The sequence below is a fragment of the Neomonachus schauinslandi genome, chromosome 13 (genome assembly GCF_002201575.2).
Source record: "Neomonachus schauinslandi chromosome 13, ASM220157v2, whole genome shotgun sequence".
NCBI lineage: Eukaryota > Metazoa > Chordata > Mammalia > Carnivora > Phocidae > Neomonachus > Neomonachus schauinslandi.
In genome coordinates, this window is record NC_058415.1 from 66643498 (window position 1) to 66670793 (window position 27296).

The 27296-nt window shown below is 43.8% G+C and overlaps 1 protein-coding gene across 1 annotated transcript in view; it reads right to left on the reverse strand.

Annotated features, from left to right (window-relative positions):
• The window catches only part of LOC110581396 (phospholipid-transporting ATPase ABCA1), a 127742-nt gene extending 109633 nt beyond the window's left edge, over window positions 1–18109 (reverse strand). The window contains 1 exon segment of the mRNA XM_021691219.2: window positions 18057–18109. The gene's annotated coding sequence lies outside the window, so the exon portion shown is untranslated.
• Between the last annotated feature and the right edge of the window lie 9187 nt (window positions 18110–27296).

The following is a 27296-nucleotide window of genomic DNA, read 5'->3' on the forward strand; positions in this document are numbered from 1 at the left end:
AATGCCAAAGAAATGAGTTCCCTTCCCCCCACTTCTCTCTGTTCTATCAGTACCTTCTAACAGAGCAATGGTTATGTTCTGTCCAAGCATTCATTTCTATTCCATTACTTCTAGCAAACCCATCATGGGTTTCTGGAAAGGTAGGAGGAACCAAGTAGGAAAGATAAAATCTAAATAGCCTAGTGTTAGAGACCCCCATGGCCAAACCAGAGCACAGAAACCACCCCCCGCCCAATCTGAGTGGAAAATCTTAGAGGAAAAGAAGACACACCTTGATAGAGTGTGCATGAGTTGAGAAAGGCCTGGAAGAGGTTTTTTTGGAGACTATTTTCCCGGAAGTAGAGTTTCTGGATCTCCAGACAAGGGTTCTGGGCCCAGGGACCCTCCAAGACATACAGAGAAGGTTCTTAGGAAGAAGTAGCCCAGCGCAGCACTGCTCTGGCTTTGCTGGGTACAAGCAGGCAGGCTTCTTCCCCCAAATCCGCCACACACCTTAGCATGGCCCTGGCCTCCTGCATAATTCCCTCCTTCCACTTTAGAACATAGCGATCGCTGCTGGAGCAATTCTGTCCACAAAGGAGGGTTTGGGCAATGCCCAAACCCCTCTGCTCAGGTAACTGAAGCCAAAGGGACATTTCTACATCAGTTTTCCAAGGAAGTGAACAAATAAACCAAAACCAAAAAGAATGCAGTACTATGTACCAGATTTCTCAATGTTTCAAAGTCAGTCCCACACTTGCTCCTGCCCTTATGCACATTTCCAGTTACTGGCTGGAAAGGCTCCTACTTCACAATCGCCGCCAGTCAACAGGCCACTCTCATCCCACTCCTGGGTGGCCACAGTAGCCAATTCACCGGTGTCCCTGCCTCCAGTCTTGTCCCCCTCCCATCCATTTACCACAAAGCAGCTTCAGTTCCTCGATTAAATTGTAAATCCACATACGCTATTCCCCCTCTTAGAATGCTTGGCCGGCTCCCCACCGCCCTGAGGATGAGGTCCAATCTGTGTCGTGGGTTAGCCAGTCTCCCTGGTGATTCCTACTTCTCTCGCGCTGCTCCCACCTTCTAAACCGTGCCCAGAAGAAACTACTTACGGGCTCTGAATGGGCCACACTCTCTCCTACCACTGGGACTCCTTGGTGTCCTCCCTGTCCTGGAAACCCTTCCCTTTCTCCCAGCACTGTCAGCCTGGCTAACTCTTCCTCAATCTTAGGTCTCCATTTAGCTGTCTCTTGCCTGGGATCCTGCCCTGATGACCTCCCCTGCACTGACAGCTGGGTTAGGAGCCCCTCCTGGGTGCTCCCAGGGCTGCCTCTGTTTTCCCTTGAAGCATTTCTCTCACATTCTGAGTCTGCAGGGACCATTCCTGTTCTCTTCATCACTGTTTTCCTAGTACCTGGCATGCGGTAAGCAGTCAGGGAATGTTTGCTTAATTAATTAACTAAGAGAGGGACAAGAGAAATAGGGTTTCAGAATATCAGGGTGGTGGCATTCCTGGACCTGCAGTAACTGATTTCTCAAGCTTGATTAACTGATTCCAGCAAATTGTCCCCAGAGAGGGAGCTCTAGGTTCAGCAGGCTTCTACCAAACACTCCCCGGCCACAAAGGACTGTTGAGCTTTCCCAGGTGACTCCTGGGGCATTCGGGAAAATGTAATTAAATCGAGGTCTACTTCCCACAAACACCAGGTTTAGCTAAGGCCCGAGCAAGCCATCCCAAGGCTAGCAGAGCCATGAAATCTGCCTTCTGCCAATCTCCATGCTCAAGTCCTAGGTGCTCTCCCTCTCTGGCTCTTGTCATCAGTCACTCAGGTGGACCATCCTTTGCCAAAATGTAACATAGTTTCCACACCCTCACCTTCTTTTGTACAGTATGGACCTAGAGGAAGTGACTTTTCAAATCTTCTGTTTGTTTTTAGGATGGCTCCATGCCCAGTGTGGAGCCCAGTGTGGGGCTTGAACTCATGACCCTGAGATCAAGACCTAAGCTGAGATCAAGAGCTGGACACTTAACCGACTGAGCAACCCGGGTGATCCATGACTTTTCAAATCTTTAACCAATTTTTTAAAGAAATTTTCACTTCAAATGCCACTGATATTATAAAATTATTAGTATCTAGAGAATACAACAGACTGCTAAAACATAATCTTCTCAAATAAGCAAACGTGCTCAACATCACTAGTTGCAGAGACATGCAAATTAAGACCACAATGAAATACTTCTACACATCTGCTGGAAGTATTAAGATTTTTAAAATTTTGAAGTGCTAGCAAGGATGTGAAGCAACTGGAACTCTTATATACTGCTTGTGGGAATGTAAAATGGAACAGATACTTTGTAAAACAGTTTGGCAACTTCTTGTAAAGTTACACACAGACTTAATGACACAGCCCAGCCACCTCACGCTAGGTATTTACCCAAAAGATAGGAGGGCCTATGTTCACACAAAGACTTGTGTGTGAATGTTTATAGAAGTCTCATGGAATAGCCAAAACTGAAAATAACCCAAATGTCCATCAACTAAGGGATAAATTAAAATGGAACACTCCTCAGCAATAAACAAAGAACAAACTACTGATAGGTACAACAGCATGGATGAATCTCAAAAGCCGTATGCTAAGGGAAATACATAAGACACAAGCGACTGCCTACCATAGGACTCCCATCTACATGACATTCTGAAAAGGTAAAACAATGAGTACAGATCCCTGGTAGTGGGTGGAGGTGAAAATAGATTGCAAAAGGAGCACTGAGTGATGGAAATATTCTATATCATGATCGTGGTAGTTGTTATACAACTATAGACATTTATCAAAACTCATCAAACTGTACACTTTAAAAGGGTAAATTTAATTCTATGCAAATTCTACATCAATAACCTGACCCCCTCCCCCCGAAAATCACCTGCCTTCCATTATAATAGCTAATCTACTCCACAAGTCCAGTCACGCCTGGGAGGACCTGAGAACTGTATGGTATAAAGTCTGATTACTGTGTGATTCACTAGCAAGGTGAACAGTGGATAAAATATTCACTGCATATTCATTCCACGAACAAGGAAGCCTTCACTCTGCGAGGGTCCCATTAGCACAGTAAATATTTATTAAGTGCCTATTACGTGCCAGGTGCAGTTCTAGACACTGGAGATTCTGCAGTGAACAAAAGAGGCAAAGCTCTTGCTCTTGTGGAACTTCTATTCTAGGTGGAAGACAGACAAATCGCAGGGGTTGTTAAGGCAGTGGGAAGCAGGAGTAATGAAGAAAAAGAAAGCAGAGTCAGGGGAGAGTATGGGGGAGAGGGGTAAGTCCTTTCTGAGGAAGTGCCTTTAGGACAGTGAAAGGACACTGGGTTGTGCTGCTGGCAAAAGAGTCACCAGATGACAGCTGCGATCGTGAATTCTTTCAACTTTTCCCCAAACCAAAAGCCAGAATGTCAGACAGGCTCAGTGACGCTGACAAAAGAAAAAACAAAACTATGATTACAGGTTTACAGGAAGCTTGGTGTGAAGAGGAAAGTATAGGACCCCAGTCAGCACCTACCCCACTGCTCTCCCACCCACCCGTTTCCTCACCAAAACCTGTGGCACTTTTGAACGTCACATATAGGTTTCAAAAAGCGATGGGAAATACAAAGTAGAAACAAGGGGAGAGAAAGAGGAAGTCCTGCTAAAAAGACAAGGTAGGAGGGTTTTTTCCCCGCTTGGCAAAGCCAAGAGAAAAACAGGAACTACTTCCCGTGACTGCCTTCTACCGTTCCCAAGCGTTAAATCTGTCTACGGAAACATAACGGGGGGGACAAAAATGCACATGTTTGCACTGCTGCCAGGAACTCCTCCTAGTCTCGGCAGTTACCAAAGGGTTGGTTGGTGGTTTTCCTTCCAGCAAGAACACTGGGAGCATGTGAAGCTGGGCCTTGCAGCCATAGAGCTGAGCTTCCATCTACGGCGGGACGGCGGGGCACAGGAAGGGGGGGTAGTGGGACACCACCCCTCAGCCAAGGCATGTGCCAGAGGAGGACCATCCTCAGGCAGGGACCTGGCAGAGACACCACTTCCCATTGGGGCAGAGAAGTTGGCCCCTCTAGGCAGAAGGGAACAAGCCCTCACAAGGCCCTACTCCAGCCAATGGTCTCGTGAGCAGATAGAGTTCGATGTGGTTTTGGAGACTCGTTCCCGTCACACCCCTGCCCCAACTTTATAGAGAAGCTGAAGCCTCCAAAAAGCAAATGACTTGCCCAGATTCAACCCGGAGAGTTAGAGCTGCCCCCACATTTCTCAAGAAGTAACTTTTTTTCCATAACTGTTATATGCTCTTTCCCACTATCATATTCCTCCCATGGTTCTGTTTATTCTCCGGAACACATTTTTCTTGCAAGTTCTACCCAAATAGTTCATATACCCAGAATATGCAGTCAGCAACTAGTTTTCATTTTTCCAAAACAGTGGTCTTCTCACCATTAGCTCTCTAAATTTTAAATAAATAAATAAACAAATAAATAAAAGTGTATGTTCTACTTCATTGACAAATGCCTACATAGTTACTAGGAGTGAGACAGATGTTGAAATTTGTGACAACAGCTTACCACCTCTCCTGACAAAACGTATCTAGATGTCTTATGTCAATAAACAGCCAGCCAGTAACCTACAAAGCAGCAGGCAGATTTCAGGCGGGATTTAACCATATCATATACGAACTGAAAATGAGTTGGCACTAAAGCTTAACTGATTGCCTAATTCATGAGATGCTGATACAAGAGCAAGAACCACAGATGTTGATGCCCCCTCGTGTCCAGAGAGATGTGGGGGGTCCTGTAAAATTAGGATAGGAAACCCCTAAGCCCAACAGAGCATGCTTGCTTCGGAAAAGGTCTTTTCTTTAACTGCATCTCTCTGAGCATATGGCTCTGGATCAGTAGCTACATTCAGGGAAAAGGCTAACGAGATTACTGACAGTCAGAAAACCGGGCTGCCACAGGCTAGCTGCACCCATGACTGAAGACAGGACAGGGCTGCTGCGGTGGGAGGAGGGGCTTTGGACTGTGACTTCTCCCCTGCCGACCCTGGGGAGCTTTAGTAAGCCTGAAGTGCATTTGACTGCCTCAATTTAACTTCTCTGGTCTCCAGATGCCACCGAGCTCTCTACCCGTAGAGCCATCCCAGCTAAGCCCCTAAATTCCACCCCTCGCACTTCCCAACCATCCTGTGGACCCACAGACTTAGTGCAACTGCCCTTAATTGTCATTAGGACTTTAGAAGCCTGCAGAAAGGCCACATGCGGGCACTCAGCCACCGCTGAGGGTGTGTTCCTACTTAAACCGTAACATGTTAATACTCAAATTTGAGGAGCAAAAAGATGTAAGAAATCCTCCAAGGTAAAAAGTCAAGGATAAAAGGAAGCCAGTCTATCATTCTGGAAGATTTCGATCATTCTAGAAGAGGCTCTGCTATCACAATACCCATTTTTAAAATATAGACCCAATGAATTTGATCAATTCTAACGATCTGTGGCTTCGGGAGACCTTTTTTAAAAGTACCAAATGCATCACACTTGATTATTACTAATATTTAGTCTACAGAGGAATACATGTTCAATTTCCTGGACAAAAGTATCTGCTAACAGCTAACTTCAAAATGAGGGCTATGAAATGAACACATAAACGAATACATAAAAACTTCGAGAGAGACCCACGAATGCTATCAAATCCGTAACTAGCCTTGGAGAGGCATTATTCCTCCTGCTGTCAATGATTCTATTTTAAAGGAGACTCACAAGGTTTAAATCTATTTCTATCATGTCACTGATATTTGGACAACCGAAGATCCTAGTTATCACTCTCGACATGGCGGCTGCTACTAGCTAAAACAGTCTCAGGACTTCTGAAACTGCCAAGAGCCGTGGTTTCTAAAAGCAAATCCATCCTGTACCCAAGTTCTTGTTTCACTGTTGTAGAATTATGGAGAAATTCTAACAAAATGTTAGAGAGAGCCCTTCTCCCCCTGCTGATTTCCATTAAACAAACACAGGGCAACCTTCAAAGGAAGACTTTAGCAAACAATACAACTATTTGCTTTCTCTCTGGTGGGGGGGGGGGGGGGGGTGGGTCCTAGGACATAGGAAAAAAGAACCTTTCCTGTTGAAAAGAAATCAACCTGTCAACATTATAGATCATAGAAAACATTTTTCTTTAACCACCATCATAAGGCCAAAATAAGACGGGCCTGCAGAGAAGGAACTATTGAAGTCATAAACACCCTGAGCTGCAGAAACACAAGCAAGTCTCCATGAGTAATCAATCCTCTATTTGCAGAAAATCTTGACTATCGTGTTCCCTCCCTATCGGTGTTGCAGGAGGGTTTTCCAAGAGAATTTTAGGATAAAAGGCTTAGTGACTATACCAGCAAAAACCATTTTGTTTGGCTTACATCTCTGAAGGGTCAACGTCTTCAGATGTCCAAACTTCTCCTAGCCTAAAGGGTTGATTTTTATAAAACTGCTCAAAGGACTTGTGGGCAGAAAAACCCAAATCCCTTCACTGGCTTCCCCTTCCTTTGGGCCTATGCTACTTTACAGCAAAGTCCCCCCAACCATCCTTGACTCTTATTTTCTTGAATTAACTGGCCTAAGAGAAAGAAGGGAGGTTTCAGAGTCAGAGAAAACCGGGTGGGAATTCTGACTGCTACTTATCAGCGCTGGGACCCTAGGGACTCGGAGCCCCTGTATCCTCTCCATAAAAAAGAACTAATAATGTATACAAAACATTAAGTCAGTTCCTGGAACAAAGTAAGTGTCCAGTAAATGGTAGCTATTATAATGATTAGTGCTGATGACTTCACAGGGTGAAGCATTCATCAAGGGTGGGGCACACAAGGTGGGCAGTTTATTAAAGGAATCTCTCTTCCCTCTTCTTTGTTCACAGAAGGTACTATTTCCCCTTCTAGAACAAACTGGAGCTCTCCCCAGTGCCCAGCTCAGGGGAAGATGTTGGGGGGGGTGACCCTGAAATCCTGGTACTGCTTCTGCCATTGTTTTACCATAAAACCCCCTTTTGGGGGCCCCTACCACTCAATTATACTATTCTCTCCACACTCTTGGCAATCGGCTCCTATTCTTCATGCAAGCACTCTGCTGCCTTCCTCCAAGTCCTCAGCGCCTGGCTCAGTTTCCCTCTCCACCGCACCTCCTCCGGCCTCTATGTCAACGACCCTATTTGCTACCTAGGCCTTATACTTCCTCCATCTTTTCAGCTCTCCCTACAATCTTCTCCAGGGTACTGACGTATCAGGTGGTCCCTGCTAAATTGTAAGCGACGTGTGGCAAGCCACTGTGTCTCACCATCTTGTTCTCTGCCATACTGAGCCCCATGCCCAGGAGGACTCCAGGCTCTGTAAACATTTGTGGAATGAGGGCTTCTGAAATGGGAATGGGAGAAAAGAATTAAAGCAGGTTCGCTACACTAACAAATCAGAAATTTCATTGAAAGTAAAGGTTCAGTTAGCCCAAAAGCATAACAAAATTTCCAGCTGTGCTCAGAGAAACTCAAGTTCAAGCTGGAACGTGTTTAATTTGGTTGTCCTCAAAGCCGCTCTAATTTGTCAGGAAGGACGTTCATTTTCATTGAGTTCATGTGAGCAAAGGAGAATCTGTAATTTGCCAGACATAGGCTCTACAGCCCCTGTAAGCATGCCACCTCCAAGAACACCTCCCCTGGGGGCTCAACCCTAAATAGAAGACTGTCAGCACGGGTCAGGGCTTTTGAACTCTACACCCATAAGCTCAAGTCAAAATCGTGCTCAATGAAGCATAGCAAAACCTGGATACAATTTTTCCACCTCAATACTTTATTCCCTTTACTTTTGCCAAAACAAGTTATCTAATCTCCAGGCTCTTGTCCAGTTCTAGCTCACTAAGTATGCGCCCAAACCCAGCAATCTTGTCCACAACACCTTCTTTCACCAGCCAGATCTTGAGGCAGTGCAGGCTTGTGTCTCGTGTCTGAGATGCTTGTTTCTGCAGCCCAGCAAGGACCAGGTAACTAGGTAAGTGAGAAGTCAGACTGCGTCCTAGGCCAGACCCAGAGGTGCAGGGTCTAAGCTCCGCCCTCCCAATTTTACAACTGAACTCCTTCTCTAGAGTAACCCAAACAAACCACGTTGCTGGCTGCTTGGCTAAATTAAAAGAAGAAAGAGGAATAAGATCACAAGTTTAAATCTACATGCTTGTGATTCTGAAAAACAAAAACTGAAGGATGTTAGCCTTTTTTTTTTTAAAATACTGGCAACACGAACTCCATTATTTGAGGTTTGGGAGGCTCTTCTCAGAGGAAACAGATTTGTATTATTCCAATATTATTACAATTGTGAGTATTCCTTCTAGAAAGCACTGTAAATCAAACATTTTATGTGCCAGATTTAAAAAAAAAAAGTGCTCAAGGAGAAAACAATACTAAACTATTGGGTAGAACTCCTGCTAGCCTACTTTTTTCAACAGTGGTTTTAGAGTGGCATTTAAATATCTGCACAATCCCATCTCGCAGGCAGCCATGGGTTAAGTATCTACTTCAGGTGAGCAACCACGTCCCCAAATGGAGTTCCGCCTAAAGGACAGAGTGCCTGGTGGGTCCCTGCAGCCCCCAGGGACACCAGCACTCCCCCTGTAGGAGGCCCTTCGAACCAACTGTCGGACAACCCTCCATTTGCTCAGCGGAGGAGGAGAAAGCCACGCTGTGATCATGTGAAATGTGACTGGGATTGAAAACTGGAAAATGGCACTAATTCCACTGAATTTGCAAATCCTGCAACAGGACTGACAACTGAATAAACACAACTTGACCAAAGGCTTTCTTTCTCTTGAACTCAAGGTCCTTATTCAATGAACACAATCATTAAAGTTAAAAAACACATACAAACACACACCCACACACACACACACACACACTCTGCCTTGAATCACAATTAATCTTAACCAGCCAAAATTAGCACAGGGTTTTGTACTTTTGCATAAAGGAAGCAGATCCCAGCAAAAACTCAATCTTCAGCACTGCTGTGGGGATTTCCTTCCGATTCAAACTTACAACCAAGGAGCAATTTTTATTGGAGAGAGAGAGAGAAAAAAAATACAGTTGAAAAACCCTTTAAGATTCAAATTGGATCAACAGACAATAAGTAAATGAGGCCAGTCCAATTTTCAAGGATTCAATGTCCATTTTAAGCTGAAAAGGACAGACTTTTATAGATACTATTTCTTTTTTCTCTCCTGAAAGGACACTGTGAATATTACCCGAAATTCTGGTAGTAAGAACCCTGGATTAAAGACACATGGGGCCAAGTTTTTAATTTCCTGTTAATGACTGCTGGAGTGTGAATCTAGGCAAGTCACTCTACCACTCTGAGCCACAGAACAGAAAACAAGTCTTGATGATGAAGAGGCTGGAGTAGAAAATCTTTTTTTTTTTAATATTTTATTTATTTATTTGACAGAGAGAGGGAGACCAAGCAGGAGGAGCAGCAGAAGGAGAGGGAGAAGCAGACTCCCCGCTGAGCAGGGAGCCCGATGCAGGTCTCCATCCCAGAACCCCGGGACCACGACCCAAGCCTGAGGCAGATGCCTAACCAACTGAGCCACCCAGGTACCCAAGAGTAGAAGATATTCTGAATCTAAAAAAACACTGCTTGGAGTTTGGGGATCAGACCTGAGTTTGAATCCCAGGCGTTGCCATTAGCAAAATATGTGAACCATGAACAAGTTACTTAACTACTCTCTGTAACGGGTGCACCATCTGAAAAATGGGGCAACCTCAACAGTCCCCCAAATGTGAGAAGAGTGACACAATATGGATTTAAGAGCTACTCAAATTCCAGGTGGCTCAGTCGTTAAGCCTCTGCCTTCGGCTCAGGTCATGATCCCAGGGTGCTGGGATTGAGTCCCGCATCAGGCTCCCTGCTCAGCAGAGAGTCGGCTTCTCCCTCTGCCCCTCCCTCCCCTCCCCATAAGCTCACTTTCTCTCGCTCTCAAATAAATAAATAAAATCTTAAAAAAAAAAAAAAGAGCTACTCAAATTCCACTTAGAGGATTTTAGATGGACAGGCACAGTATTAAACTCTGACTCACACCATGAGAAAAATTTTTTTCTTTTCAGCACTTTTTTGGCCTTCACAAAAATTTTAATTACATTAAGGAGAATAAAGTTTGGGTTTGGCCTTCTCTTCAGCACCTCTTTAACACAGGCCAATTCCGCTTTTTAACAAAGTAAGAACAAGTGTCACAGTCCACTAACACGTTTTGGGAGGCAAGTTTATTTTACAGACAAGACTGTTGAGAAAAATAACTTGTTTTCACGCTATTTTGTGAATAACCTTTTATTTGAGGCAACTGTGATCAGTTTTCAATTTAGAGGACCCACCCAAGGTTAACTTTTAAAAATCCATTGATGATTATAAAAATGTGAGTCAACTGAAATAACATGGGTGGCTGATGTGCCGCCTACCAAAGATTCGGTGACAAAGACAGGAGGTGATGTAGCAGAAGGCTTAGCCCTTGCCGAGCTCTCGTCTACCCACGACGGGTGGGGAGAAGCTCAGTCAGTGAGGAATAGAAGCAGAGGGCGCAGTGCAAACAAAAGCAACCATAGAGGATCAATGTGAGACTCCAGAACAATGAGAAGCCAAAAACTAGCAAGAAGGGGTTCCTAGAGTCCAAGTCAGAGACAACGAGGAAAAACCTGTGGAGGGAGGTTCAGTTAACAGATAGTTATTAAGCCACACTAATCACTGGCAAAAATACCGGTTGAGTTCAAGTATCCTCTTATAATGAAGGATGAAGCTGTCAAAATAGGTCAGAGTCTTGTTTCAAAGAGCCCTGAATGCCAAGCTAAATATCATTATGGTGGCAGATCCTCAGTCTTTTGACATTTGGTCAGCACCCTTGTACTTTACATGGTATTTGAAAAAAATATCTGCTGAAAAAATGAGTATCAGTTTCACGGTATTTTCTGTATGTTAACACATTTCACTTCATAGTAACACATTTTGTACATTAACACATTTTTCTAATCGTTTATCTTCCTCTTCCCTCCCTCTTCCGGGGCTAGAGACCACACCTCACTCCAGTTAAGATAAACTGCCGCCTCCATCCCAAAGCCCTGTGTCTGGGGGTAGAGAAGGGAGCTCAGGTCAATCTAAACTCCTTAGTCTGAGTCTTCACTTACCCTCGGCCTTTGCAAGGAATGTTGCCTTTACGTCAAACTCGGATCATCTAAACCCCAGATGCAATCAATTTCAAACTGCCAGCCCCTTGGGGACTTGCTTCTTCAAGAAAACAAGCTTGGTTTGACCCTTGGCAAAAGCAACTATTCCCACCCTGACATCCTTCAGGAATTTTGCAAAGCAACTGTAGACAGGGATATGAAACCCACACAACTTCTCCGCAGTGTCTTTCCTCCTCTCGTGCCCCCCCCCCCAATCCTAACACTTCTTGCTCCTTTTTTTCCCTTCTTCTTCCTGCTGGTCCCAATCTGTTGTGACCTCTGAAACAACAAATTCAGGACAATGCTTTAGAAAGCTCTGTGTCCTGCCCACCTACCCCCGGTTTGAGTCTTCCGCAGGATTTAGGAAAATCCTTACCAGGTCAGTCCAATTCTGACGGGCACCAGCACTCCTTTCCACATAACGGCTTAACAGGACTACGGTGTGCGTGTAAGAAGCAAAACCTATACCCCATACTGGAGATGTCCAGGACAGGAGAGTCCAAATGAATATTTTATTTCAGAGAGATTCTCCAAATGGTGAAGTGGAGACGAGAACAATGTCTCACCAAATCATATTTGCTCTCTTGAAATGTATTGAGATGAACCAACTCCCCCTTCCTTTGCATTTCAGATGAGAACGCCTTTTTGGTTCTACGATTCACATCTTCCTCCATTAACACAGATAAACAGGCAATTTCCACAGCTTTCTTGCCTGTACTTTCCCCTCTTCCCATCACCTTTTCATGCCACCTTCACTCTCATCAGGAATACTCGTACGCATTCCCTGGGCGTGTTCTCTCTAACCCCGGAAACGCACATCATCTATTATACCAATGCTGGGGATGCCCTGCAGGATGGATTATCTAAGCAGCTCCAATCAAAGAATCATCCTTTTCCTAAATACAGACCTAGAGCTGGAGGGTGTAAATGCAAGAAGGGCTCATGTGCTTCCTCTGCTTTCATTTTATAAACCAAGAACCTAAATCTTGGAAAAGTAAAATGACCTGCCCAAGGTCACATGGCTCTTCAGTGGATTTCTGAAATTATATGTAAAATATAATTATATGTAATTATACATAAAATTTGGAGTGTACATGGCTACGTATATTTTTTCTGAAGAGAATCCATTGTTTTCATCATATGCTCAAAATGGTTAAAAATCCTCTCCCAATAAATGATAACCACTGATTGGTTATATATGTAAAATTCTTTCTGGGAAATGTCCCACACTAAATACCAGTTATGATAAAACATCTGGAGTCCAAGACTAGCCAGATAAAATGCTTTGGCTTCCAAATGCTTCTTGGAAGTTGGATTTGGCATAGAAAACGCTGCAGAGTCTTAAATAAATAAACGCACATACACATACACAGAGAGAATGAATAAAAGAAAAGATCCTATGCATAAAAGGTTATTTTGTTTTTTTAAAAAAATACTTAAATTCTAGATTACTTAGTGAATTATCTCATTCTTACTTTAAAAAATTCATTAATGCGCAAATCAAAGTACTTGAAAGTGAAATGTCACAGATGATAGCATTTTCTCAAATCACAGCTGCCTCAAAAAAAGAGAAATGAAACTGAATGGAATCAGAATTGTTTGTTCTACAAAAAAAACTAAGCTGGTCTAAATTGACTATGTACTAAAATTGCTCAATCTCTATCATAAACCTAACCTTAACTACAGTTATTTCTCATATACTTCTATTTCTAATGCTTTTCTGTGATTATGCCATCATTCTAATTTGTCTTTTAGAATACAGCAAACATTAGTTTCCCATTCTCTTTGTTTGATTCATTCAAGTCAGCTTTTACTGAACCCCTTTCATATCAAGGGGGTTGAATTAAAGACTGGGGAGAATGAATCAAAGACCTTCTCAAGGAGAAGCATACACTCAAGAGGAATACAAATAATGTTAACTATAACAAAAGAATGCAATTAAACACATGGCATGAACACTGCAGTGACCCAATCTTATGGGAGTAAAAAAGAAGGGGATAGTTTTCACTCTGTGTTGGCAGGGAGGAGTGAATCCAGTTTATGAGAGGGATGACATTCAAATCAGGTCTTAAGGTAAATTTTCAAAATGGAAAAAGACAGGACTTCAAACTTTATTTTGTTCTAGGAACCACGTGTGATGCACCTGCAGTTAAATTAAAGCAAAATGCTCTTTGCTTTAATATAGTTTATCATCTTAACGGAATGCAGAGTAACTGAAAGCTCTATCTGAAAGTAATTTTACATATGAGATTTTCATTCTCTGGCCTCAAATACTTCTAAAATGTACCTCTCTAACAACATCTATGCTGGTCACTTATCCAGGGAACTATTTTTAGGCGAAAATAACCAAATGAAAAAGTGAATCACTCTTTGCCTTTTGCTACTATTTCTTTTGTCAAAACTTGGTATTTTGACAAAGTCCTTACCCGGATATTGGTAAATTCATGGAAACTAAACTGCCCGAGAGGCAACCTCAGCTTCACTAATCAACAAACTCCACGATCAGGCTCCTTAACCTGTCTATACCTCAGTCTCCCCGTCTGTAAAATGAGTAATAGTACCTACCCTCACTTGATCTCGTGACAATGAACTGAATCATCATGTAAAATGCTTAAACAACATCCAGCACCCAGTAAATCAACAATAAATGAAACTGTTTCTAATCAAGCAGAAATGTTTTCTAAGAGCTGATTTCTAATTTGCTATGACAATTTAATTCACTTTTATAAAGCAGACTTTGAAACTGTATTTACTTTCAAAGGAAGATGCCTTAAGAAATGGCTAAATTTGATTCCTAGACAGTAATGGCAGTTAACAGAGAAATAGCTTATTTCAAAAGGTCCACAACATAATCAAGGATAGAACAAGCAGAAACTGTATTGTACTATAACCAACAGAAAAAAAAATTCACCCGTTAGGATTGACAGCTAAACTAATAGTTCTCTTTCCTTTGTCTTTTGTTCCTTAGACTTTTACAGCCAAATATTCTGCCATTCCATTTTATATGTATTACACAGGAAAACATTTTGATAGCATAGACCTACTCACAAATATCTGACTGCAGCAATAGTAAAATTTTCATTTTAAACCAAGAAAAGAATTCGAGTTGAGTAAATTTTATTGTCTGTTCTTTCCATAGTGTTGCAATCCCCTATGCAACCTATGTCCCAAGCTGAAGAGAATTTGGTTGGCCCACTCCCAGCAACAAGGGAAATATGATACAGGCCGTAGAGTCTGATAAGGTCTCTAGCAGATGATTGTACCATAAACATAACAAGCATCCTCAAAAGTCCTCTGCTTACAGCAGCTAAAATTGTTACCACCTCAAAGTTTAGTATGGGCATTAAAGTACTCTGGGGCTCACTGGCTGGGTTCAAATCTTAGTTTTTTGTTTTTTGTTTTTTGTTTTTTTTAAAGATTTTATTTATTTATTTGAGACAGAGAGAATGAGAGAGAGAGAGCACATGAGAGGGGGGAGGGTCAGAGGGAGAAGCAGGCTCCCTGCCGAGCAGGGAGCCCGAGATGCGGGACTCGATCCAGGGACTCCAGGATCATGACCTGAGCCGAAGGCAGTCGCTTAACCAACTGAGCCACCCAGGCGCCCTCAAATCTTAGTTTTGCCAACTTGCAAAATGTGTGACCAGGGACAAAGTTAGTTAACCTCTCAGTTTCTTCATTTGTAAGAATAATAAACGGGATTGTTACAGAGATTAAATTGGTTAGTATTTGAAAAGCATTTGGACTAGTGCTTGGCACAGTGTTATATAGTGTCTATTAAACATTGCAATAACTTTGGCACTTATGATTATTTCCACATGCAGATATTAAGAGGGTCTCAGTTTTTTATGAAGGCCCTCTCCCAGAACAGTTAAATAAAACAAATTTTCAGAAAGGTCATTTAAAATATGATGCTGGGGGGTGCCTGGGAGGCTCAGTCCTTAAGTATCTGCCTTTGGCTCAGGTCATGATCTCAGGGTCCTGGGATCAAGCCCGCATCAGCTCCCTGCTCAGCAGGAAGTCTGCTTCTCCCTCTCCCACTGCTTGTGTTCCCTCTCTTGCTGTGTCTCTCTCTGTCAAATAAATAAATAAATAATCTTTAAAAAAATAAAATAAAATAAAATGTGATGCTGGAATAACAGCCATAAAGAACATTTTACTTGACTTATTTAATATCCTGACAGTAAATAAAAATGTATTTGGATTAAGAGTATTTAAGAAATACAAAACCACATGTCTACAGGTAATTCCTAGATATCCAAAACGTTCATAATTAAAGAGTCTAAGGTAATGCCCACTTAATTACTTTACGAGCTAAAAACTGAAATAGCAAAAATATTAACAATTCTCAATCGCTACGAACCTAGCATAAATCACTTGGTTTATGGGAGGACAGATCCCTAAAAACATTTTTTTGATGGAAATATTCCAACTTCTCTCCATATAAGGTAAATACTATAGAAGGTAATAAAAAGCTGTGTTGCTGAATTTCATTCATTTTTAATAATGTAAGCATTGGGACCTCCTAGAGCAGAGGTTGAAAACAACCAAGCCCTAACCACCCTTTTTCAGTCCTAGACTTACCATTGTCTCACAGAACTATAAATATGCCCTAAGTCAAGAATGTGTCCATTATAGGCCTCTATTTAGATGTAAATTGGAATATTTAGAAGAGTTGGGATTTCAAATGCTCAGGAGGACAGGAGACACACGTATCACAAGTGGTCCCTTCAAAATCAGGTATGTCATTCTGGAACATGAGACCTGTTCTTGCAAGGGAATTACTCTGACTGGAATAGCAATTCTTGTCCCTTAAATGGACTGTGGTCATCATTAAGCCTGATCACTCTGATTCTATTGCTGTTTTTTTTTTTTTTCCAAGTAGATACCAATTTGCTCGGTGTATCCAACATTTTTTAAATTTCTATCATGAATTATTTGCTTTACAGGAGCACCTGGGGAACAGGCTGACAACAGAACCTTTGTACTTGAGAATTATTATACTATCTGAAGAGGTTCTATTTCAGAACATTCTCCATGCTTTCACACTTTCTTTGATTTGGGAAAAGTGTCCCAAGGGAATGATTCAAACAGAAAGCCTCCATTATTTTTGTGGTAGGTATGAGGAAAAATGGGCTGAAATAAAAGGGGAGATGAGAAATTAAGCACTTTATTAGTTAGGATTTAAGTTCTGTCTGAAAAGAAGATCAAAACTTAGGTTTGGGTCCCCAACTATTGTTAAAAGAACCAGTAAAACTGCTTTTGAACTTGGAAAATTTTGTAAGATGTTGGCGGGAGGGGGCAGATGGGTCAAGTGACTTGCTGATTTTCATCACCAATAATATCAAATTTGTCCTCTTTTACATGAATGTATATACCACTCACTCATTTTGTGAGGCATCACTGAATAAGAGTTTTGGGTTTTAAAAGCTGATGCTATCAATGCTGCAAAAGATAAGGGCCAATTACTTCCAGTGCCAGACGCTTCTCTCTCCCCATCTCTCTCTCCCTCCCTCCCTCTCTCTCTCTCACACACACACACACACACACACACACACCTTGTTTACTTCCTTCTATAAGATTAAGTGCTGAAAAACAGACACCTACACACAACCAGGGCACTGGCCCACACCAAGAACCTTCTCATGTTAACAAGGGTCTGGGAACCGGGAACCATTCTCATAAACAACCAGACGGCCTTTCCGCCTGATCCCCCGGGCCTCCCAGTCTCCAACTACCCGTCTTCACCGGATCTTAGTCGGAACCCGCAAGCGACAGCCCCTCGGGGAGCCCGGGCCGCCCTCCGGCCACAGGGTCGATCCCCAGGCCGTTCGGCCAGGAGGCGCTGCGGGCCAGTCCCCCGGGGCCACCCGCAGCCCAAGCCCAGCCCTCCCTCCCCCCACCACCCGGCCCAGCCCCGCGGCGGAGCTTCGAGTTCTGCGCCGCCCGCCGGGGTTACTCCCGGTCAGTCCCCGGCACCAGCTCGCCGCAGCTTCCCCATCCGTGCCCGGCCTGAGGCCGCCCCAGGAGACTAAGCAGCAAAGGGCACGAAGCATGGGGGGTGGGGGAAAGGGCACCTCAGCTCCAGGTTTCCGCAGGCTCTTCTTCTAAGTCTTTTGTTTTTAAAAAGAACAAAACGCGTCCCCCCGCTGCGCCAGGACACCAGCTGGGTGAGCGCACGCAGACCAGAGGCAGGACCCCCAAGTCAAACAAAGCCCCCGAGGCCTCAAGTGATCAACAGCGCTACAGACCCCGTTTGGGCCACCACCCAGTCGAGTTCTTGGGGAACAAGAACGCGCCACTCCAGTCCGGGGGCGCACGGGGCCGATCCCCAAGTCAGAGCCCAACTCAGACCAGCTCCTTAAAGAATGGATTGGGGACTCAGTGCTGGCATTTGTCCCGGTGGGCGCCGGCCGACCCGTAGCCGGAGGGGTTTCCAGCCGGCTCAGACTCTTCCAAACAAAGGGAAGCGCTCGGAGCTGTTACTGCCACTCTCCGCCCACCCCCCACCCCGGCATCAGCGCCCCCAGTAAGACCAGAACCCCCCATCGCACTGCGCCCGCGGTACGGCGCCCGGGTCTCCACGCCCAGAGATGCTTCCCGGCTCCACCGCCGGGTGAGCCCCGAGCGCAGCAGCGCCAGCGTCTTTGGGTCGCTAGAGCTCGTCCTAGGACGTCCTCTCCATTTACACTGCCCCCGCCCCATTTGCGCTGCAAGAGGTGGGGGTTCGGACTAATCCCCGAAACCCAGCGCTTTCCAGAGTCTCCTCGGCCCCGAAACAAAACAATAACGCCCAAGCCACTGGAGAACCTCTTACCTGTTTTCCACTTTGGTGTTTGCGTCTTTTCCCCCCACCCCTTGAAAAACCCTTCCGGAGAAGGGGAAAAGGAAAAAAAAAAATTTTTTTTTTTTAAGAAAAAAAGAGGAGCAAAGCGGCCCCGAGAAATTGGCTCTGGCTGCGCCGGTCCGGCGGCGCCCCCTTCCCTGCCCACCTGCGCCCGAGGAGAGAGGTGTCGGCTGGGCTCAGCGGGTCCCTGCCCCACTCACTCTCCCTCAGAATTACCGGGGTTTTGCCGCGACTAGTTCCTTTTATAGATTCGGCTGCGCTGAGCGCCAGGGTTACTATCGGTCAAAGCCTGTTCTCTCCCTCCTTCCCCGCCCCCTTCCCCGGCCTCTGTTTATGTAGTTCAGTCACTCAGCAGAAAGCACGTGGAGCCGCGCCCCGCCCCTTAAATGGGCGACGTCCCGCTGCTCCCTGCAGGGCTGGGGGCGGAGGGCGGGAAGTGGGGGCGGGGGAGGTTGCTGCTGGCCTCGCGGGTCCAGGGTGGGTGCCCCCCGCCCTGCCCGAGCATGCCCGCCTAGGAAGAGGGGGAAACCTGGGTCTTGGGGCTGAGCCCGAGACTGTCTCCTCCACGTTCCATTCGGCCAATAGCACTAGTGGAAATCGCTTCCTCTAAACTCCTACCTTCAGCAATTTTTTTTTTTCCTTTGTTACTTTACCCAGTCGGAGGGATCGGGGGCCGAAACACCTCAGGACACCAACCCTTTAGTCTTTCCTTTCAAATGCCCAGGGTGTGGGGGAGGACGGACAGTCCTCTGGATAATTAGCAGTTTTTGTTTTCCCCCACAAACCCTGACTTTGGTATTCAATAGGTGACTTATTTATTGCCTTTGGGATTCCCAGCCTGGGCCTCCCAGGTGCCTGGGAGGGCCAATGAAAAGCCTCTTGCTCCTTCTCTTTGCAAACTGGGGGGAGGTGGGCAGCAGCAAAAAAAAAAAGGAACAATGTGAACCAGTCCCCTTTATGTTTTCATTATATTGGTCAGAGTCCCAGTAATAAATACACAGAGCTTGTGTTTTGGCTTATACAGATTTGCAAAGTGCAGCTAGAGAATCACAGTTGTGAAATTATATAACTATTCAGTTCTCCAACTTCCTCCTCTGGCTTAGCCATGACCGTCAGAAGCAGACCGACCATAACATTTGAGGGACAGAGACAGAAGTACAAATGGAGGCCCACATACTTTGTCTAAATATTTAAGTCATAAATCAAGCTGACAAACTGTAAAATAAAGGTCTCCTACCTTGACAAAGATGGGTTTGAAGCAACCTGGAAGGACAGGTTCACATTCAGACTCCTCACAGTCTGACCTGAGTTTTGGCAAGAATGTGGTAGAGTAAGACGGTGGGCCCCCAAACCCCTTCTCTTCCCATCCCCAGCTCTGTCATATTCCAGAAGAACCTTCACTGTATGCATGTGGACCTCAGCTGCACAAGCCCCCTCCACACTACACCACACTACACTACTGTCTAGGCCACAACCTAGGCAGGTACACACATCAGTGGTTCTGTCAATACTCAGGACAGATCCAGTGAGGAGGGCCATGCAGGCTCTGGAAGTGCACTTAGGAGCCATAGGGCAAGGAATTCTGGGGTCCCAGGTACTCCTAACTCTGGTGGCATGGCCCCTTGGCCCAGTGGACTGCTCACCCTTAGGAAGGGTTGAAATTTGAGGAGGGCCAGAGCCAAGCTTTCTGAAGCCCAGGGTGAGCATCTTGCCTTGGTTCAAAGGATAACCCTGGCCAAGAGACTGGGTTCTGGGTCAAATGTGGCCAAACCCCATGATGTGCAACTTTCTGCCTCCATTTCTTCATCTGTAAAATAAAGAGAATATGTATGCTCTCCCTGCCTCACAGGGATTTTCGGAAAGTGAATTTTGTTCATTTGACCTCCTTGGAAGAATGGCACTGTAAACAAAGAGGGTGTTATTAGCTGACTATTAATGTCATTTTCAGATACCAGCCATGGCCTGTAAAGTTTTTCCAAACCATGCTAAACCATTAAACTCCAGGTCTTGCAAAAAGTTAAAAGTAATCTCTCTGACCCTCTAGATATAAAGGAAAGCTCCTGGAGGAGGTGATACCATTCCAAGTATGATCAGGGGAATGATTAGGTCTCCCAGACTCTCCATTCCCTGCCTTACCGCCCACCCTAAACCCATCTGTCACTGTGCTTAAAATCCCACCACCAAAATCATTGTTTTTGAAATTTTGAAGGCTATGGTTCCCAAAAAAACCCCTATTAAAATAATCCCTTAGACTGTGCCACTAGGGAATGAGTGACAGTAAATTCTGTACAGGTAAGACAAAGATAAGATGCTGAAGAAAGGAGATGAGCCCAAGAAGAAGAAAAGCCCCAGAGAGAGGATAGAAATTAAAAACAAAAGTCTATGGCTCCAAAACCAAAGGTGATTTTTTTTTTTTTTTTTTTTTGAGAGGGAGGTGGGGGTTGGGGAGGGGCAAAGAGAGAGGGAGAGAGAGAATCTCAAGCAGGCTCTACCCCCAGTGCAGTGCCTGACCTGGGCTTGTTCTCACAACCCTGAGATCATGACCAGAGCCGAAATCAAGAGTCAAATGCTTAACTGACTGAACCACCTAGGCGGCCCCGTGACCACTTTTAACTAAGAACAATCTGTGGTTCCAAGAATCTGCTCACCCCTGCAACGAATACATGAACACACTGTAGTGCTTGAAACATGTTTATTAGTCTTGTTGATTTCTACCAATAAAAGAGCCCAAGCCCCCAGAGAGGCTACGTGACTTAGCCAGGTGACCCCAAGGACTTAAGTCCGCTGATACCAAGCCCATACTTTGCAAGTGTGACAGATTCATATAACAAAAATATTGAATTCCAAAAGTTAGAGTGTAAGAGAATGTGTCCCTTGAGAAAGTTTGTCAATGAGAATGCTCTCCCTTGAATATCATAGGTTGATTTGTTCCTGAGTATGCTTCAGTGAGCTTTTCTCCAACTCTTGATTCCTGCTAACACCAACAACAAAACTCCCAAGTCCCCACCCTAGGTGACCTTTCCCAAATATTAAGTAGGAAGGCCCTTCTTTGTTACTGTAGCTCCAGAGAAGCTGATTCTGAAAATGTAGCCCAGGTGGCTTGAAGTTCTATTCTGAGATCACCCTGGTGTCTTCTAATTACAGACTTGCCCTTCAGGCAGCTGTGGCCTTGCAGACCCTGCTAGAGGTCATGGAACTTCAGAGATGCTCAATTTTATCATTCCATTGAGATTTTTAAATTAGGGATTACCTACAAGGCTTTGCTTGGATGTTGCTTTGATAGATAGTATCTATTAACTGGTCTACATAAATGTACGTATACATATTGTTTAAAACATAAATGATTTTCACTACACATGTGCTTTTGGTTGGTATGCACACCCTTTGGTTTCCTTTGGAAACTCTGAAAAAATAGAGTATCCCAGGAAGTCAATGAAGAATAAAAAAGAAAGTATTCTAAAAATAACTTGTCAAGCTGAATGTGATACAATTAAGACCTAATAGGTGGATTTTTTTTGAGAACTCCTGGAGAATGTGAGGTGCCTCAAAGTTAAGGGGAAAAATTAGGTAATTCTTTTTTCATATAAGAAGGAATAAAAAGATGTACAGTTCATATTTGAGTCAGTTTAATTCCCGTACATGGTTGGATACAAACCAATCATCAAGCAATCAATATTCAAATTTTAAAAATACAAGGAATACTATTATCTACGGAGTAAACCATGAATCACACAGGCTCTGAATACCTACAAATTCAATTTTTTTTTTTTTTTAAAGATTTTATTTATTTATTTGAGAGAGAATGAGAGAGAGCACATGAGAGGGGGGAGGGTCAGAGGGAGAAGCAGGCTCCCTGCCGAGCAGGGAGCCCGATGCGGGACTCGATCCAGGGACTCCAGGATCATGACCCGAGCCGAAGGCAGTCGCTTAACCAACTGAGCCACCCAGGCGCCCTACAAATTCAATTTAATTGGACCAATGCAATCAATCGCCTTCTGTATTAATGTGACTCCTATTGACATGTAAGCAACATTCAAAACCATTACTGCTTCTGAACTTGAGTAGGATGTTTGTTCTGCCTGTCATTGGGATCAGCAAGTTAGCCTGGATTATAAACAGATATATTCCCCTGAATTACTAGTTGATCAATGACTTATAATTCTTTTTAAAAGCCATCCTTCCAATATGTCACTCTTCGAGCTCTCCTTCCATTAATAGCCAAACTGCTGGAAAGATTTCATCTCTACTCCTTCCTTTTTATTCAAACTCTCCAGCCCACTTCAGGCAAACTCTTGCTTCCACCACTGAGTGTGTTCTGTCCAAATTCATTAATGATCTCCTTAAAAAGAAAGAGAGAGGCATATGTGTTTTCTTTTTTATCATTACAAAATGGTTTCAATGTAGAAAAATAGAAGAATGTCTCAAACACAGAAAGACTGCTTCACTGGTAATGCCCATGACCTCTTTTAAGTCCTTAGGCTACCTGATCTCTGTCTGGTACTTGACACTTCCTTACTGAAACTAGTTCTTCTCTTGTATTTCATGAATCTGGTTCTCTTTTGACTCTCCTGCCTCTTTAACTGCTCTTTTTCTGACTCCTCTTTCCTTATACAGATGTCACCTATTACTGGTTTTCTCATTTTATTTCTACATGCTCCACTCCCTTGGCTTCACCTAAGCCCCATTATCTCTAGTTCTCATCTCCTTGCTGAGCTCCAGGACTATGCTCCCAAATGCACGGTAGAGTATCCGGCAGGACCAGCGGTGTGCTAGAGTCAGTTCAGTCCAGCTCAGAAGAGCTGACTGTGTATATTTCTCCCAACTCTGCGATGAGTGACTTCCATGGGGCTAGCTTAAAATCGGCCAATGGTGAGAATATTTACACCACTGGAAATCCGATATAATAAGGGCTTTCTTTTTCCTTTCCTTTCATCTCCTTTCCCTTTCTGTTTTTGGAAAGCAAGTTGTTAACACTTACCAGCACCACACTGTACAGGACATTCTGCAAGTAAACCCCCAAAGCAATTTTCTTATCTTCCCTTTAACTTGCCCTTCTCCATCTGTATTTTTTTTTTTTAAGATTTTATTTATTTATTTGACAGAGAGAGACACAGCGAGGGAGGGAACACAAGCAGGGGGAGTAGGAGAGGGAGAAGCAGGCTTCCCCGTGGAGCAGGGAGCCCGATGTGGGGCTCGATCCCAGGACCCTGGGATCATGACCCGAGCCGAAGGCAGATGCTTAACGACTGAGCCACCCAGGTGCCCCTCTCCATCTGTATTTTATTTTTTATGTCATTGAATGATATCGTCACCCACTCAGTGACTATAGGAAATCATAGTCATACTTGCTTAACTTTCCATCTCTCTGTCTCCATCTCTCTCTTAACATTCTAAAAAGCACCAAAGTCAGGTCAGCTGAACTCCCTAAGTATCTTTTAAACCTGTCCTTTCCTCTCCATCGCCCTGCCGAAGTCCAAGCCAAAGGCCTGGGCTTCTGTGTTGTAGTATCCTCCAAACTGCTATTCCTGCCTTTAATTTCTTCCCCTTCCTATTTATCTTCCCTACCACAATGGAGTTATTTTTGCTTGGGGAGAAAAAAAGCTAAGAAGACCAGCAGAAAAACAAAAACTGTCTAATCATCTCTCCCACCACCCCACCCCACCCAAAGTTTCCTATGGCTCTCCATTGCTTACAAAGAAAAAATGCCCTCAATTCCTTAAGAAAGCCTACAAAGGCCTCCGCAAACATGACATCTGAAAGCCTTTGAAGCCTAATTGTAGGCCCAGCTTCCTCCTCCATCCCCCATTCCTATCTCACCTCTACCCATCCCGCATTCCACAAACTTCCCCTGTCTCTGCTCCAGTAGCTTCCCCTTGTGCGGAAACCCTTCTCATCTGTGCCCCTATCCTCCTGTGGAAGAGTATATATTGGAGGACGTGGGTGGGGTTAGATAGGCTCTGTTGTGCTATGATTCTAGAAGCAGGAGGCCGAAGGGACAGAGAAGAGAAAGGGTATAGAAACCACTTCCTTCATTAGATGGAAAGGTGGGTAGATGAAAGAGAGGGAGAGAGAATTATTAAAGATAGATTTTTTTTTAAGTACCCAAATTAGTAGGCAAATAATACCATCAGCTCAGATCCATTTGTAAGTGTAACAACAGATTCAGAGGGTAGACAGTGCCCTTAAGCTTGGAAAGAAAATAATTGGACTCTGGGGATTAAAAGAAATCAAGCATTGATTATAACAGAAGTGATGCATGTGCATTCTTCTCTCCTTATTCAGTGTGCTTTCTCTCTCTCTCTCTCTCTCTCTCTCTCTCTCTCTCTCTGTGTGTGTGTGCTTTTTTTGACACCTGTTAAGAATTCATATTCCTGGGCGCCTGGGTGGATCAGATGGTTAAGCGTCTGCCTTCGGCTCAGGTCATGATCCCAGGGTCCTGGGATCGAGTCCCGCATCAGGCTCCCTGCTCCTTGGGAGCCTGCTTCTCCCTCTGCCTCTCTCTCTCTCTCTCTCTGTCTATCATAAATAAATAAATAAAATAGTTAAAAAAAAAATTCATATTCCTGGCTGTGATTTCTGGGAGGAAGAACTGGTTTCATTTCTTAGCCAGGAACTTTCCTTCTCTCTGATATATTAGTAAGAGAATAAGTCATTAAAAACAAATAAATCCTAGAAAATATTCCAGATTTCCCTTGTCTCTTAATCCCCTAGAGAGGCAAGCCTCTCTTTTTCCCCTTCAGCATTCTGAAGATGATTCCTTAAGGAATGGTTTTCCCTTTGTTGACCCCTCGGTGGCCTTGGATTGGTTTGACCTGTCCTTGCACCAGTACCCTCCAGAGCTTCTGAAATTATCTAGACAGCACGAATATTTTTGTCTCCTCAAAGACTAACTGTCCAGATGTTGTGTTGTGACCATGCCATGGGAGCAGGGCTTTATGTCCCTTCTTTGTTGCCATGCTTCTGGTAACTGAGGTTGTCCAGTGAAATCCAACCAATTTCTTAGCTGGCTACTTGCCCCAGAAACCTGCACGTGCAGAATCACCCACAAGTTGTAAAGTAGTGGGAAATGGGCTTCATTCCCAGAGGCCTGGGGCTTCCCACAGAGCTGACCCTAAAGCTGGTTTCTTCTTGATTGACTCCATTAGCCAGCAGAGCTCAGCAGGAAGCTCCCACATCTGTCTACTTACTGCTGGGCACGGCCTGCCCTGAACACACACTGGAATGAGAAAAGAAAACTAAATTGAGGCTCTAGTTCTAAGACATTTAAAGAATTAAAATCGGAGGTTAAGGGAAGAAGGAAATGGTGTAGAAATGAAGATCCTAAAAACTGAGGGTGTTAGTGGCCTGTGAATTGGCCCAACATTCTGACAGGCAATTTAGCAACATGTATTTAGAGGCTTTGACCCACTAATTTTACTGGAAGGAATTTATTCTAAAGAAATATCAACAAATATGGTCAAAAACTTATGTTCAAACTGTTGGTCCCTATGTTATCTGCAAGAGTGAACATTTTAAAAATATTTAATCATCCAATGGCATGAAAATTCTAAAATCAACTCTGGTAAACTCATGTGATACAATTCTATGTAGTCATTAAAAATAAAAATAATGTTTTCAAAGGGAGTGATGTGGGAAACAGCTCAAGATGGACATTAACTGAAAAAAAGCAAAGCTATAGTTATGTGTATATATGATTTATATTTGGTAAAAATAATTAGTAGTTTATTTGTAGCCTTTTTAGTTGAATGCATATACACAGAAAAGAATGGAAAGAATCCCACATAAAATGAACAGTTCTTTTCTGTGGATGATGGTTTTAGGAGCAATTTTTTCATATATGTCTATATTTTTTACAAAATTTCTAGGATAAACATATGCTGTTTTTTAGCTAAGAAAAATGGCATTAAGAGGAGAGTTTGTAGATAAGTAGTGGGAGGAGATAGTTTACAACTGCAAACCATAAATTACCACACGGAAACGGTAAACCCTAACATATTTTAGAATAACGCATGCACAGTAATGAAGAACAGAAAGGAATATGGAGAGATGAAAATGGTTAGGACAGCTAGAACTTTTTGGTGAGTAGGTTTATAAACTGTTAAAAAAAAAAAAAAGAAGTGAGAGGATTTTAAACCAATCTAAGGGATCCACTGCTAAGTGAACATCTCTTATTTGTATGGCATATCTGTGTGTCCTTGGGCATGTTACTTCACCTCTCTGTGCCTCAGTTTCCTCAACTAGCAAATAGAGATAACTAGAACATACCGTGTAAGGTTGCTGCAGGTGTTAGATGAGGTCGAGCATGTGAAATACTTGCCCTGGGCCTGGCATATATGGTAAGTGCTCGATGAATGACAGTTGCCGGATTATTACCATTTGTTATTATTGCTATTATTATCATCATCCCCAACAACAGTATAATTGTCCCTCAGTGCTTAATAATAACTTCATAAATAGGGCTCCTTTCCAAAATTCTAATTTGTGGATTTTTTAAATCGATGCTTTCAGTTAGATTAACCAGTATAAACCACCTCACCCGGCTGGGGTTCCAATATGGCCAGATCTCCTTTTAATCTTTAATTACTCAAACCCCACTTGCCTCTTAGCAGGATGTCCAAAGTCTCCTCCTAGAGATTTGCCTAAGAGCCCTGGGGGCTTCCAAAGAGATCCAGAGAGGCTGATCAGGCTGTGATTTTTAGCAACCAGATGTGTCACTAACACACAACAGCAGTATCACGGAAGTCCCATGTCCCCTGTCCACTGCTGGAATTATGTCCACACGGGTCCTGACCTTCAAACAGCCTTCAGCGGCACCCTGCTTTTAGACTCCCAAAGCTCATGCGTGTTAGTTTTCCTCAGAAGGTGCACACTGGTGGCCCGTGGCCACGGCCGGCCCTCTGACACACAGTTGGGGCTAAACTGTGTTGGTGTTTTATTTGAAGTAGTTCACAACATGGAAAATGTCACACAAAAATCTTTCTTTCTTTTTTTTTTAAAGATTTTTATTTATTTATTTGAGAGAGAGAGAATGAGAAAGAGCACATGAGAGGGGGGAGGGTCAGAGGGAGAAGCAGGCTCCCCGCTGAGCAGGGAGCCCGATGCGGGACTCGATCCTGTGACTCCAGGATCATGACCCGAGCTGAAGGCAGTCGCCTAACCAACTGAGCCACCCAGGCGCCCAAAAATCTTTCTTTCTTTTTTTTTTTTTAA